General features: G+C 35.1%; 1 pseudogene; it reads right to left on the bottom strand.

Moving 5' to 3' along the window:
* Window positions 1-3,341: 3,341 nt before the first annotated feature.
* Window positions 3,342-12,906, bottom strand: LOC130217115 (acidic mammalian chitinase-like; annotated as a pseudogene).
* Between the last annotated feature and the right edge of the window lie 3,664 nt (window positions 12,907-16,570).

The following is a 16,570-nucleotide window of genomic DNA, read 5'->3' as shown; positions in this document are numbered from 1 at the left end:
ACACACTATGATTCAAAATTGTATCACAATGTTCAATCCAGGGTTTATCTTAAATCTAGACCAGGAAGCAGAGGTAAAATAAAAGGGAAGTTTTCTCTTCACTAACATTAAGGCAGCAACAATGCCACTATTCATTTCTACACATTTCTTTTATAATGTAACACAATTTCTCCCATTGTGAGCATATTGGAATAGTTACTAGCTTATTTTAATTGTTTTATACCAAGCCAATAGCCCAGACATTTGGAGAATATCGATTTTTAAATTAACATTATTATTATTTTTATTATTATTATTGAGATATATGTAACAGAATTCATTCACACTAGTATTTGGTTTTTCCCAGTTTTCTAGGAACCCAACCCGAAATTGTGGTTGAATGACATCATTAGCATGGTGACAAGTGTATAATTGGAATTGCTTATTTTTCTGGATTTGAACATTTAGGATAATGTAAGTACATATGTCAGCAAAATTTATAACTGGTCCATTGGTTTTTAAAAATTTTCGGGGGGAAAATCCCACATACCATATTTTTTTGTTAGAAAAAAAAGAAAAACTGCAAAAGTGCAGCAAAGCACTAGTCATCATGACCAGAACAGACCTGAATGACAATCAACAAAGAAAACAATAGGGATTAAATATGGAAGAGGAAATTAAAACAAACCATGCTATATGTATCTGATATGAGAAGTACACAGTCAACACAAATGTCTCTTTTTAACAATACTTTGTCTTTTAGGCCCATACTGGAAGGATTATCACAGCAAACACTAACAATTACTTTGCCCAAATGACCTTTACTTTGAAGAGATTATGTACGTATGCTTAACCTAGAAGTGTTTTGTAGGCCTACTGGAAAACTAGTTTACTCCAAAATGAAAGTTTCCTGATAATTTGCTCACCTCCTTGACACAATATATTCTTGTTTTATTACTTTTATTTACTGACAAAGGAAATAAATTAGCATCTTGGATGAAAAGGAGTGAGTAAATTGTCAAGTATTTATCAAACAGTCCTTTAATTCTCCTGCATGACTTTGAGCATGGTGCACTGCGCTTAGCCACATATAGCATTATTTTCTAATAACTCAACATCCGTTGTCAATTATTTCTATATTTGATGCAGCAGTAACAAGCTTCCTCAACATTCATTCATTCATTTCCATTCCGTCGCCACAGTGGAAAGAACCGCAAATAATGCTTCCTCAACATTATCAGCATAATTTTTATTTGATTCGTGACATTAAGAAACACTACACACATTACGAACTGTAGAATCTCTAGGTGTGTTTTATGTCCAGTTATGTATTTGAGCTGTATCAGTTCACTTCACAGCGATGCAGTGGCGCAGTAGGTAGTGCTGTCGCCTCACAGCAAGAAGGTCGCTGGTTCGAGCCACAGCTGGGTTGGTTGACGTTTCTGTGTGGAGTTGCATGTTCTCGCTGCATTCACGTGGGTTTCCTCCGGGTGCTCCGGTTTCCCCCACAGTCCAAAGACATGCGGCACAGGTGAATTGGGTAAGCTAAATTGTCTGTAGTGTATGAGTGTAAGTGAATGTGTATGGATGTTGCGGCTGGAAGGGCATCCGCTGGCGGTTCATTCCGCTGTGGCAACCCCAGATTAATAAAGGGAATAAGCCGAAAAGAAAATGAATGAATGAGTTCACTTCACCCTCTAGTGGACAACATCAACACATCAGCCTCATCACAGGCTTCAAAAACATTCGCTCAGGCTTTTTTTACTAGCATTTTATGATCAACCAAAAACAGTTTAAGATAAAGAAAAATGTTTTACTGTTAAAAAATGAATAAAAATGTTTATTCATGAAAATATGGGATTGGTGTGTATGGAAGCCGGCTCCTGCCTCTAAATAGGAAATAAAAAAGGATATAAAGTCGCAATTCAAAGTTATAAAGTCACAATTCTATATCACACAAGTTTATATCACACAATTGCGACTTCATTTATCACAACTGCAAGATATAAAGTTAGAATTGTGAATACAAAATTAGTCGCTTTGGTACATTTCTCAATTCATCATTGAGATCTGCAAAACAGTACAAATACAAATCAAAACACAAATCAAATTAGCTGCAAAGCCAATCTCTTGCCCAAAATCTTTAGTTCATCAAAAAATAAAAAAAATAAAATAATAATAATAATAATATATATATATATATATATATATATATATATATATATATATATATATATATATATATATATATATATATATATATATACATACACATGTGAACATCACTGCCATCAGAATGATAGAATGAATATGTGTAAGTATAACGCACTTCACAAATATCAAGATTATCATTTGAACAGCAGAATAGACAATTCTTGGCAAACACTCTTAAAAAGAAGCATGTCTGGAACTTAAACAACTATGAAAGAAATTAGATGTTCATTCATTCATTCATTTTCTTTTCGGCTTAGTCCCTTTATTAATCCAGGGTTGCCACAGCGGAATGAACCGCCAACTTATCCAGCACATGTTATACGCAGCGGATGCCCTTCCAGCTGCAACCCATCTATGCGAAACATCCACACACACTCATTCACACTCATACACTATGGACAATTTAGCCTACCCAATTCACCTGTACCCCATGTCTTTGGACTGTTGGGGAAAACGGAGCACCTGGAGGAAACCCACACGAACGCAGGGAGAACATGCAAACTCCACACAGAAACACCAACTGACCAGGCAACCTTCTTGCTGTGAGGTAACAGCACTACCTACTGCGCCACCGCACCGCCCCTGGATGTTTATCATTATATTGAAATGTTAATTTACAAGTGTTATTGGTAGTGGGCTGTTTAATTGCAGTCTAACAAGAAGGCTGTAAATGATTTCAGCCATAAATAAATTCTTACATTTATGACTAAAACTTTAATAATAAATAAATAAAATAATAAAAATGTAATAATAATAATTATCCCTGAAATAAGGTTTATATTACATACTGTACATTTAGCATCTAAAGGTTCAGGTCATGTTATTTATTTATCACGCTAAAATCTCAGATATACTTGCAGTAACGTTTTTATTCATCAATTTAGGGGTAACCACATATTTTAAGGTGTAAAGGTTGATATAACATAGGTGAAACATCCACGAATAAACACGAATAAAATGACAGAAGCGACATTGCACAAGTTAATTTAATTACATCAATGTAAAATCCAATAATAGCAACGCACTTTTTTTTAAATAAACTATAGCATGAATGAATACAAACTTGGCACACAGATTTACACCAGAAATATGAAATCTGTCGCAACTGCATCAAACACTTTTGTATATCGGACTTAATGAAGTATAATTTGAAAGGCATCGTGTCTGACTGTGGGCTAATATTGATAATGCTTTGTAGTGCTTTGTGATTATCACTGATATTAATGTGCTTATTTTTTAGGCCAGTTGCAGCATGTGCAGTCGGGATCAAAAACTGTCGTTGCAGGACAATTTGTATGAAGGTCCTGCCATTGGCACACTGAATGAATGTTTTGGGATCAGCTGGATTCGCATAGATGCCCTCTGATCTGCTTGCACAGAAGTCTGATCCTGAGGGAGCTGTCGGCACAACATCAGGTCTTGTGGTATGAGGTACAGTAGCAGATGCTGTTGTCGAGGTCCCATCGGGCTCATCTGTTTTGCTTGGAGAGAGAGATGGAAACTCTGCAGGAAGAAATTTGGTATTTTCTCTTAAAATTATTAATCAGTTTTTTTTGGATGGCTTGCTGAATAATTGGTTCTGGTCAGTCACAATGTTTTAATGACACTATATTATCATAAGCCTATTTTTGGCATGAAAGAGCACCAATTAATCATTAATAAATTCATAATGTATCATTAGTTGTAATTATGACAAAGAGCAGTCAAAATTATGCTCTAATATTGGGTCAATTATGAGATCAAAGTCAAAATGGGAAGTCATAAATAAAAAAAATTACAATTAATAAAGAAAAATTATATTTAATAACAATCATAGAAATTTAGATGCTGTCCAATTCTGAGATCATGTTTATGAGATCATAAGTCATAATCAGAGGTGGGTAGAGAATCCAAAATCTATACTCAAGTAAAGTACAAGTAACTTAAATACCTTAAAGGTACTCAAGTAAGAGTAAAAAGTATATGATGAAAAAATGACTCAGGTAAATAGTTACTGATTACTTTTCATTTTACACACACAGACACATACAAGGATTTTTTTCACAGTATTTCCAATAATATTATTTCTTCTATTTCAGCTGGAGTATAAGCAGTTTTTTAATGTTTTTAAACTATTAATGTTTTAAAATGTTTTTAAAACTATAATATTATTAGCCCATTTAAGCAATATATATTTTTGATTGTCTACAGAACAAAACCATCGTTTTTTGCCATTCGTTTTATGTTAAAAATAATGCTGGTCATCATTACTTCACCTCAGCTGATTCCGGCTGATTAGCTGCTGAGCTCGGCATATACATAATATTTTAATGTTTTTTATGTGGCTTTACACAGTCCAGTTGCTTTTTAGAATTATTTCTTACATTTATCAAGATGATATGACATGCTGTGTGCACTTAATTGTTCTCACAAACCATTCACGTGGCCCCATTTTCAAGGTGAGTGAAATTATATACTGGTATACCATCTCTATAAATGTATTTTTTTTTAAGATAATTTAACATTTATAATTTTCTTTAGAACTTGAAGGCACTCCAGAATCTGACAGATTGATTAGCTATAGGCTCTAGAACAGTTGTCTGAAACGTTGTCATACAGTGTTATGCCTGGATTTCATAAATAGCCTTGCATTTACTAACACAGACTATATTTCAAGTGTTTTGAAGTAATTTGCACTTTCCTCCTGTAGAAAAACGTCATTAGAACAATGTTTAGTGGCTCAATGTATTACAACAGTGTTTTTAAAAGTCTAAACGCTTTATTGATATAGTCTACAACCAAGCACATATGGTCAGAACATAAGCAAGTCGCAGGTAATAAAGTATTTAGCATTTCTTCCAAAGAAAGCTTGTCTAAGCAAAATGCTAGCAGGTGTCTGTAGTTCTGCGCACGTTCCACCTCTTTGCCCTTGTTTGGTATCCCCTGGTCTGTGCGATGACGTGCGAACAAAAGGCAATGGTTGGCCACGCCTACTTGTAGCTTCTTTTGCGTTCTTCAGAAACGTATGGGTGACATCACGGATACTACGTCCATATCTTTCACAGTTTCTAACCGAAAGTGAGAGACGTGTCTCTATAGCAACCTCTCACAACAACACAACCTCTCCAATGCGGCGCCCTCTGCAGTATTTGCAAACATATATGAATCATATTTATTATCATTTGACAGTAACGGAGAAATGCTGCCAAATGCAGCAAAGTAAGAGTAATGATTTTCTCTAATAATTTACTTGAATAAGAGGAAAAGCACACATCTTTAAATGTACTCAAAAAGTACACGTTACCCAAAATTTACTCAAGTAAATGTAACAAAGTAAATGTAATTCGTTACTACCCACCTCTGGTTCATAATAATGACAAAATAGCTATTTGAATGATAAATGCATTATAAGTTATGAGACACCAAGTCATTGTGAAAGTTAAAATCAAGTCAAAATGAGATTGAAAGTTTAAATTATGATATAATGTGAATAACTAATCTATCATTGGTTTAATATCACTTATGAGATGTAGTCAAGATTAAGCATATTAAGTCAATTATGAAATAACAAATTGTGATTCTAAATCAGGTACAGTAGCATATAGTCAAAATTATATAGTCAAATATCAGCTACGCATAATTTTCTCAATTTCAACATTTTATGTTCCAATATTCTACATTAATTATTGTTTTGTTGTGGAAATAGGCTTCACAGAGATGTTTTACCAGTGTTGCTGATATTAAGCAGCGTGTGGAGGTGTCCAATAAGAGGGTATTTGCCCAGTCCACAGAACTGACCACTGAAGTCATCAAGATCCAGAGCCCAGACAAAAGCTCCTCCAAAGCCTTTCTCCTTCAGGTAGTCCACCTAAAACAGACCAGACCTAGTAACTGAGAGCCTGAGAACTACATTTATATGTGGTATACTTTGGCATACTCACCTTAGTCTCATAGCTTTCCTGGTCATCAAATCCCACCCACTCCTGTCCTTTGGTTGCATAAGGAACTTTCTGATCATCAATCTGTTTCACAGTGGCTCCTTGGAGGAAAGTACAGATCTGTTTGGAGATGATCAGTCAGTAAATCTTCTGATTGTATTTCCACAATGAAATTATGCTTTTAAGGCTGAAGCTTAGACCTCATAATAGGACCAGAATCCAGCTTCTCTGGTGTATGTTCCAGCTGAAGCAGCACCTGTGGCTGGAGCTCCAACTCCACTGACTGCAGACGACAGGCGAAACGTTCTTCCATACGCAGCAAAGCCCATCCTCAGCTTCTCCACAGGAGCACCCTGATCTCTCCAGTAGGTCAATGCAAAGTCCTGCATTGTCATGAGCATTTAGTTATTTGCTGTTGTGTGTTTCTAGATTACCTGCAGTGACTCATGTGTTGCATTGAAGATGGCTGAATAGGTACCAAAATTGAATTTAAACCTCATGATTGATAATGTACATCTTTATATAGTATAAATGTCAAGATTTAAAAAAGTTAAGATATTTATAATTTTACAAAAGATTTATGTCAGATAAATGTTTTTCTTTTGTACTTGATGTTATACAGTATTTTCCTAATACAGTAAAATTTGATTTTCTCACAGTATTGTAATAGATTTGGTCTCCTGCGTCTCCAGAACCTTGGTACAGAGGGCTGTTGTGTCCAGTGATGCTCTCCTGCGAGCCGTGGAAATCATAGGTCATGATATTGATGAAATCCAAATACCTGCATCAAGAGAAGGAAAGATCAGTTTCACAGTCAGATTGGGTTTGGTTTGGTAAAATTCAATTTCATGATTCATAATGAACAAAAACTCCTCAAAAACACATACTTGGCAATTTCTGCAATTTCATAACCAGCATCAATGTTTCCTTTTCCAGCAGCCACTGCAGCAGTGAGCAGGAGTCTGGGGCGTCCAGTGGCTGCACTCTCTGCCTGATAAGCTTCTAAAAGCTCCTGTTACGATCACATATTTAGGCCATTAGGTCAAACATTAAGGTGTTTTTCTAGTTCATGTTCTATTAAAAAATCTTCTACCTTGTCAAAACTTTTAGATTCAGAATTTAAAATGAACCTGGAAAGAAATCAAAGCATTCGAATCTTTACATTTTTAAATAAATGTCATGACATAAAAAATAATAAGAAACAGTTTTTGTTATTTCTGAATTCTGCTGAAGAACATAATCATGTTTGAAAGAATCTTATTGAGGTCATGCCATGTAAGTCCTGCTGTTATTACAGCAAAACGAAAAAAATTCATTCATAGTCCTCTTAATTGAGCTGTTTCTGATTTTTGTTATCACCCACAAGGCCATCTGAAATGTATACGACTTTCTTTCCTCAGTCAAAGAGAAATTAAGGATTTGAAGAAAAGTGTACCAGGGTTATCTCTGTCTAATCTCTTCTGGTGTACCTCAAGGCTCTGTTCTAGCTCCTCTTCTTTTTCTTATCTGTATGCTACAACATGCTAAACTGATAAACTACACTGTTGAACTGATGAGATACAGATTTATTGTAGCACTCCTTTCTCCTCAGTGTTTCCTCTCTGTAAGAGTAGGGGGAAATAGTTTTTCTCCAAAACCGTATTTCTGTGACTGAGAATATTGTTGGTTTTAATATGAATCATTGTGAGAAAGAAGATATAAATGTTCATGTACCTTACAGAGCAAAGTGAATCTCTGCTTGTCTTCTGGAGGACTTCCACGAGAACCAGGATACTCCCAGTCCAGATCCAGACCGTCAAATCCATGAGTCCTCAGAAATGTGATACTGGACTGAATAAAGGTCTGTCTGTTTTGTGATGTGGACACCATGCTGCTAAACCTGAGATCACAATGAGGTGAGAAGTTTTGTGGCGGTGAAAGAAACACGGTTTCACTTCAGTTGGTCACTATGAGTTAAGCTGCGGTCACACTGGACTTTTCTCCCTGTAGATTTCGATTCATACGCACGTGAATGCGTCAGACTGTGCGACAAGTTTTGCACTTTGATGCAATGCAAAGTTCAAGCTTAGTGAACTCTGACCTGCAAATTGCATTGCTTGACTGCTTTAGACCAACTGAGGATCGAAACAGGATCTCTCTGTACAGAAATTTAAAATATGGACCAATCACTCGCTTTTTTTAAATGTAAAATTATCTTGTTTAATCCCACACCATTTCGCAGCACCGTACTACAAAATTTCACATGCTCAAACTCTAGTGTGACTGCGGCATTGGAACAACAGATTTTGGAATCACCAGATAAACAATTACTCTGAAATGCATAAAAATGCCTATGGAATAGGCGAGTGCAGCTCCACAGGTGCAGCCAATCTGTCAATAGAGAAGTATTTCAGGTGCACATGCAGCGCAGCACATCAGAATTTGCTTAAGAACCATCACATATCTGAAGAGCTGTTTTTGCAAGCATTCAACAGCGGTCAAGTCTGGATGTTTTCTCCGATCCTGGGTCCTTAATTGAATTACAAAAAGAGCGTCTAAGAAAGCTGATTTCCTCAGAGCTAAATAATGTTTTTAATATGTTCCAACTGCTGGATGTAGTGGTTTCCTGACCCCAGACATGAGCACTGTATAACATGACCGGGGTCCAGCATGTTGAAGAAGTTCTCATGAGAAATTCATGCCTTCACTGCAAGAGCAGCTGTTGATGAGATGAGATTGCAAATCAGTGACTCCTCAGACAGGTCAGAGAATCAGAGTGGGAGCTACTGGGTGTCTCCTCGCAGGGACTGGGCATTTCCATTTAGTCAAACTGCATTCTGGGGATCGGTTCCAGCTATGCGTGATTACCAGTTGGTAATGCCATATACATCAGTCAGCCATGGTGAGATTCCCCTCCATAGCTGAATCTGTGTCATCCCTACAAGCCAACCATCTTACTCATATGTAGTGCTCCCCCTGACTAGGGCTAGCCCATATGGGCATATTTGTCATATAATCTGGGTAGCAAGTGGCCTCCGCAGCATCATTTCCCTTTTTCCCAATGTACCATCGTACCACTAAAATGCCTAGCCTCAAATTAGCTTGCTAAAATCTAGTTAAAATGCTTCCTATATTGTAAACATTTTCATATTTTAGTAATTGGGGCCTGGTGACATTGTTCGGTTGCACCTTTGGAGGGGTTTTTGTGCTCATACTTTCTGCTTGGCACACGTCACCCCAAATGCGTGACGGATTCAGCTGCTGTGGCACTTTACATACATTTCCCAATCTAATCAAAATAACTTGTAGTGACCAACTTAATTAGAACATCTCAGTAACGAATGTTATCTCTTGTTGCCACAAAAGCCAAATCACCAGCTGAATGCTAAGTTGCGCTTGGCTCCTTAGCTATAGCTTGCACTGCTGCCCTGCAGCAGCACCTTATATGCTCCCCTAATAACAGAGGGGCTGCACCTGTGAAGCTGCATTTGCCAATTCGATAGGGAATGCATTGGCCATTTTTAATACATTTCAGAGTGATTAATTATCTGCCAATTACCCAATTGTTGTTGGGTATTGTTGTACCAACATAACATCTCCATTCCCTTCTTTGTGGAATGAGGATTATATCTGTAACAGACATTCTGATCTATCAAAATACAGCAGAACTTACTGAGCTGAGCCAAAGTTCCATCCACCGACAGCCAACAGAGTTTTCAGGTTGGGGTTGCTGTCAAGTCAAACATTTAGCATTATTCTTCATTATAATGCTCTTCAGCAAATAATGACTATTTTAAAATTACAATAAATTAAATAAATATATGCATGGATAAAACATAAGCGCACCTTTGTTTTAGCGCATTAAAGGACTGGTAAAGAGTTTCATCATTCCATTCGAGGGTTGCCAGTTTATTTTTAATATTAATAATAGAAAAGGCATAAATTAAATGAGTGCACAGATGTGGATCCACATTAGATGGCATGTACTTGCCAACATCAGGTCTGTACTGAGACCAGTTGGTAAAGTAACATGCAAGTTGGGTGGTCAAACCTGGAACAAATGAAAAAAACACACACACACACAAACACACACACACCCACACACACCACCACACACACACACACACACACCACACACACACACCACACACACACAACACACACACACACTGTCATAGTAGTGTAATTACAAAAATATATAATAAAAATTTGTATTAATTGCTAACAAAAACTACCCTTTGAAATTATTCAAATTTAACGAACCAACAAAACATGTTCTCAAAACAATTAAAAAAACTCTAATCTGCACAAACCTCAGTCTACAGCACCAAGGATTACTGTAAAAGTATATTTTTTTTTGTCATAAATATATTTTAGGCTTGTAAGCGGTTTGGGTTTTAGAAAAGCGCCTTATAAATAAAATGTATTATTATTATTATTATATACAATACATATACTACATCACTGAATCAGTTCGAAACACTTCCTGTAATCAGGATAAATTCAAATAAATTACTGCAAATACAGTAAATGTCAACAATAAGCTTCAAGAAATATTTATTTTCATTAAAAATACAGTATTGATTGAAACATGTATAGTGTGTAACCAACAGCGAAATGCTTATATATTTCTGAAAGCCCATTTTCACCACTGAAAAAATATGATAAACACCTATTTTGCCTCTTTTTTACAAGATGTTAAATGCATCTTTGGTGTCCTTAGTATGTGTCTGTGCAGTTTCAGCTTTCTCGCAGTTCTCGCAGACTTTAATAAACATCACACACACAAACAATTACACTGTACAATCAACATGTTGCGCTGCTTTTGTACATCTACTCATGGCATATTCCCACCAAACATGTAAATACATGCTGTATGGAGATCCATTATAGCTACAAAAGAAATATGATTTAATATTCAGGACCAGGAATGCCGCTAGGTTGTGGGGGGGGATGTGGGGTGGAGTTAGAACGATTCTAAGGGCCCACACATTTAGAACCCCCACCCCCCAGAGACATTTAGCCCCCCACAACCCATCCACCCCCCTCCCCCACTCCTCAATTCACGCCCCCAAACCCCACCCTCTCTTCACTTGGTTTAATGGCAGTTATTCAAGCCATTTTTACAATCTTTTAAACATACTCTAAGACGTGTTTTAAAAAGGTTTAATATCTTATCTTCTAATCATATATTTTTTTGCCGAAATGAAATTAGAGTAAACGCAAGACAAGACATTTCTCTAATATTTGTTAGACAACTAGCTTTAGTCAGTGTGAGGTCTGACTGAGGAGTGAGGACATGATAATGCATGCCTGTTAATCAGTCGGTGGGTAGAGAAAACAGCACATACTGTACATACAGTGCTCAGCATAAATGAGTACATCCCCTTTTGAAAATGAATATTTTTATCCATTTCTCAGTGAATATGATTAATATATATTGGTGCATTTGAACAAAACAGATTTATTAAACAGATTCATTCATTCATTCTCTTTTCAGCTTAGTCCCTACAGATATATTTATTTAAATAACATTTTAGTCACAGATCTTTAGAATGTAAGATAATACATTTAAATTCATGCATATATTATATATATAATATATATATTATATATATATATATATATATATATATATATATATATATATATTATAATATATTATAATATATATATATAATTATATATATTAAAAAAAAATTACCACAACATTTCAACAAAATTGTATATATATTTTTTTCTCTTGATTTTTTCTATGTTTGATAATTTGATTTCATATTTTTCCCTAACATATAAATTTGGGCTACTAATTTCTGAACCATTATTGTAAGTTATTTTGTTAGATAACCTCCAGATTTGACTTCAGCACTGACTAATGTATACTGCGCAAATATAATATTGTATAGCATCCTTTAGAAAATATGAATTTAAAAGATAGATTTGTGGGGGGTGAACTTACATATGCTGCGCACTGTTTACTTGTAATTCAGAGAAAACTAACTGGTGGAGTGTAAACTCAAAAAGTCAAAAGTCTCAGGTTAAAAGTCTTAGGTTAAAACTAAAAATTTATAGGGGAAAACCTGAGATAAATGTAATTCTGAAACTTTTAAACCGGACTAATAAGAGTAAAATTTAAATAAAATCCAGAGCTATGAGATTTAAACTTGCATTTTTCTGCATATCTTGAAATTTTGATGTTAACTCTCAAATCTGAAGTCAAGATAAAACTCAATACTGCAAGATACAAATTAGCAGTTTTGTACTAAAAGTCAGAATTAAACATTCTTTTATGAGAAGAAATTTGTTATCAATAATATACAGAATATGGTATTTTGATGGTCCCTTTAACACCTTTTGTTGAGTTTAAGTTACATTGCATGCCAACTAATTCTCAATAGATTATAAGTAGACTGTTAGGTTGGGGTTAGTGTACGTTGACATGTACTTGCAAGGTTTTTTATATAAGTCGGTTTAATTTCTGTTGAAGGAGCAGCATCAACAGATATTAATCAGTCTACTAACACTCAAATAAGAAGAAACTGGCATGTAGTTGCAATGCAACTTGTAGTCAACAAAATGTGCAATAGGGACCATCAAAATAAAGTCTTACTGGTATTTATAATGAAACAAATGAATAGAAAACTTACCAAAGTGACACAATGCCAGTGAAAAGCCTGAAAAGAGGTCAAAATTAACCGTCAATGTTTTTATTAAAAAGTATGTTCTGTAATATCAACAATCACTTACCGGCTATAAAAATAAATCTGCTCATCTTCAAGCGATGGTTGTATCAGCCAAGAGTATCTGTCTGCTAATGATGTATGAATAGAAGAAATTGTTGTTTATATTACCCCCAACACACTGACCGCACTCCTGCATGATACAATGATTAACCAAAACACACACATACTGTAAATCTAGACCAGGAAGCAGAGGTGAAATAAAAAGCAAGTGTTCTCTTCACTAAACAACTTCATGGCAGCAATAAACACCACCATTAATTCCTACACATTTTTTAGACTGTAACTTCTCGTTTCTATTGTCAATATGTAAGATTGTATTAGTACACTTTTTTGAATGGTTCATATTAAACCAAAAATAAACATTATCATTAGTATCAGTAGTAGTATAACCAGCCTGAATAACATAATATATAATACAAGATATATGCTAAAGACTTAACTTACACTCATGTGATATAATGTATATTGTTTAATAATGTCCTTTTGCATTACATGAGCAATACATTTTATAGACATTTCTGTTATCCCTAAAATAAAGTGCAATTTAGTGCAAGAAAAAAACAACATTCCTTTATATTCATTTACATTATTAATGCTGAATATACATATGAATGCTTCCCTGGGCATATATAGTTTAAAATTAGAAAATAGAATAAATGAGTTTGAACGTGTTACTTGCCAATAAATATTTTCAAGTTTTGTTTTGAAACAGATGTAAAACTTTAAGGAAGAGTATTTCAATTTATCCAGCCAGTGAATAAAAGCAGCAGAAATGTTTCGATAGCCTCTGATTCTTTTGGTTGTGATCATGTGGGCCAGTGATAATTTTATTTTACTGAATACAGTTTAAAGTTCTGTTATAATGCTGCTCTGTGCAGCCTAACAAAACACACATTTTATTTAATTATTTATTTATTTATTTATATACACGCTGCATGGTGGCGCAGTGGGTAGCATGATCACCTCACAGCAAGAAGGTTGCTGGTTCGAGCCTCGGCTGGGTCAGCTGGCATTTCTGTGTGGAGTTTGCATAATCTCCCTGTGCTTGCTTGGGTTTCCTCCAGGTGCTCCGTTTCCCCCCACAGTTCAAAGATGTGGTATAGGTGAATTGAATAAGCTAAATTGGCTGTAGTGTATGTGCGTATGTGCAGGTGTGTCTGGGTGTTTCCCAGTGTGGGGTTGCAGCTGGAAGGGCATCCACTGCGTAAAACATGTGCTGGATAAATTGGTGGTCCATTCCGCTGTGGCAACCCCAGATTAATAAAGGGACTAGAATAGAAAATGAATGAATGAATATATATATACTGTATTTTCCAAGTGTTTTCCGGGTTTTCAACTTTAATGGACAGGACAGTGGCGATTACAGACCAGACAGGAAAGTGAGGAGAGAAAAGAGAGGGGAAGGATCGGCAAAAAAACCTCAGGCTGGGACTTGAACTCAGATCACCGTGAGCTGTTCTTTACCCCCTCAGTTCTATGAAGCTATTCTGTAAAGCCAAACAGGAAACAGAGTATATACTGGAATCAGAGAGTGAAATTCAATTCCTTTTAAGACCTTTTTAAAGACTCTTTCCATATTTTTAAGGCCTTATAACCACTTTAGGTTTCAACCGGAAACACTGGTGAGATTTTAACTTACAGTTATTTACTAAATTTAATGTAAGAAAGAAAGAAACTAATCCAAAACTAAAACATTATTCATATACGAATACAAATCTATTAAATCTAGCTAATTTAGTTGGCGACTAAAGAACTGCAGAAATCATGGTGTTGCCTTGATTATTGCAGTAAACCAAGCAGCATGATGTCAAATCTAGTAGGAGTCCATTGATTTCATTAACTACACAGCATCCTGATAGCAGATTTAACTCAGGCACACTTTAGCATACAACCATACATTGTATAATCAAAAATGATATAAAAATTTAATACCTTGCAAAATAACCTTTAAGAGTTTTTAATACTTTTTAAGGGCCTTGATTTATCAACTTTAATTAGTTTTTAAGACCCAGCGGACACCCATGAAAATCATGTGTGAATGACTTCATTATCATTGTGACACGACATAATCTGTGTAAAATTAAAATTGATTCTTTTTCTGCATTTGAACATTTGGGATAATGAATAGGGGCCTACATAAGTCAGCAAAATATATAACACACGTCATGATTTTGGCAAGTATGATGCAATCCTGGATTAACATCTGTGTTGGTCCTGGAACATTATTTTTGTTTAAAAAAAGTAATCCATTCCTATTCCCTACCCATAAACGCAACCATAATCAAACTCAGAGAGGAGTAATAGTTGGATAGCAATAACGTAGAAGTACATAAACCTAACCATAATCCTAAACTTAAACTGTAAACATATCCCATAATTCTGATTGGAAATTTGCTCCAGGATCAACATAGATGTTAATCCAGGAACATGTCCTACTTGTTAAAATCAGGTTGGCGACATAAAACATGGTTCCAGTGAGTTTTAGATATTATATTTAGTTACACATTTACAAATAAAACCTGTAGCTAGCAGAACAGACCTGACAATGAACAAAGGAATTTAATCTAGAAGAGGAAATGGCAAACAAACCATAGCATGTATCTGATTGAGGAAGTACATTGAGACAAAAAAAATGGCAGTCTTTAACAACACTTTTGCATTTGATTTTGGTTTTTTTTTTTTTTTACAAATTATGTATATGTATCCTTAACCTGTTTCGTACACCTATTAGTCTACTTCCAGAATGAAAGGTTGCTGATAATTTGCTCACTCACTTATCACTCAATATGTTACAGTTTTATCAATTTTTGACTGAAGTAATAAATCAACATCCTGCATGACAAGGGGGTTGAGTAAATTATGAGGAAATGCAGTCCTTTAATTATTCTGCATGGCTCTGGTGGAGCAGAGCTCAATTATTTTACTTTTTCCATTAGTTTTTGAATTTCTTTGGCCCTCATGATGGGCTCATGAAGATCGTTTGATCTACTTCTTCTTCTTGGGGGTTAATGGCGGTTGGCAGACAAACTTACATGGGCATTCCCGCCACCTACTGGATAGGAGTGTGGAGCGCATAATGTAGGAAAAAGCATGAGAGCATAAAGATATATATATAATATATATATATATATATATAATATATATATATAATATATATATATATATATATATATATATATATACGAATGGAGGGGACGATATTACCAGAAGGAAGAGAGAACAGGAAGGAGAAGATAGGAGGAAATAAATAAATAACAAAAATTTTTTTTTCAAATTTAAAGTTTCAAATCTAAATAAATTTACATTTTCTTTTTGCTAAACTATTCTCAAATTCTATTAATCAATTTTGTGTTTTAATTAATTAATTGGAGTATTATTTTAACTGATTTGCACCATTTCCTAATAAGGTCTGAAATGACCGATTATTTATCCCGTAAATGTTTAATCCTTTAATTAATTGACTTCTCTGTTTTTCATAAGACATTCTTTAATTACATGTTCTAATGTTTCTATTTCCCCACATTTGTCACAGCCTGTCTCATGCTTTCCTATTCTAAACTTATACTGGTTTAGCAGACATGACCAACCCCAACCTAGTTATTACCACATCTTTCCTTCTATTTCCAAACTTATTTCTAATAATACCCACACATCCTTGAATACATATGCCTGCCTTTTTCTCCATTTTCCTACTCCCTCTGCCATTTCCTACCTATTTCCTTTGCAATCATGCTTTTC

This window comes from Danio aesculapii, chromosome 23, assembly GCF_903798145.1.
Source record: "Danio aesculapii chromosome 23, fDanAes4.1, whole genome shotgun sequence".
Lineage (NCBI taxonomy): Eukaryota > Metazoa > Chordata > Actinopteri > Cypriniformes > Danionidae > Danio > Danio aesculapii.
Note: the sequence above shows the minus strand (reverse complement) of the source record. Positions and strands in the feature narration are given on the sequence as shown.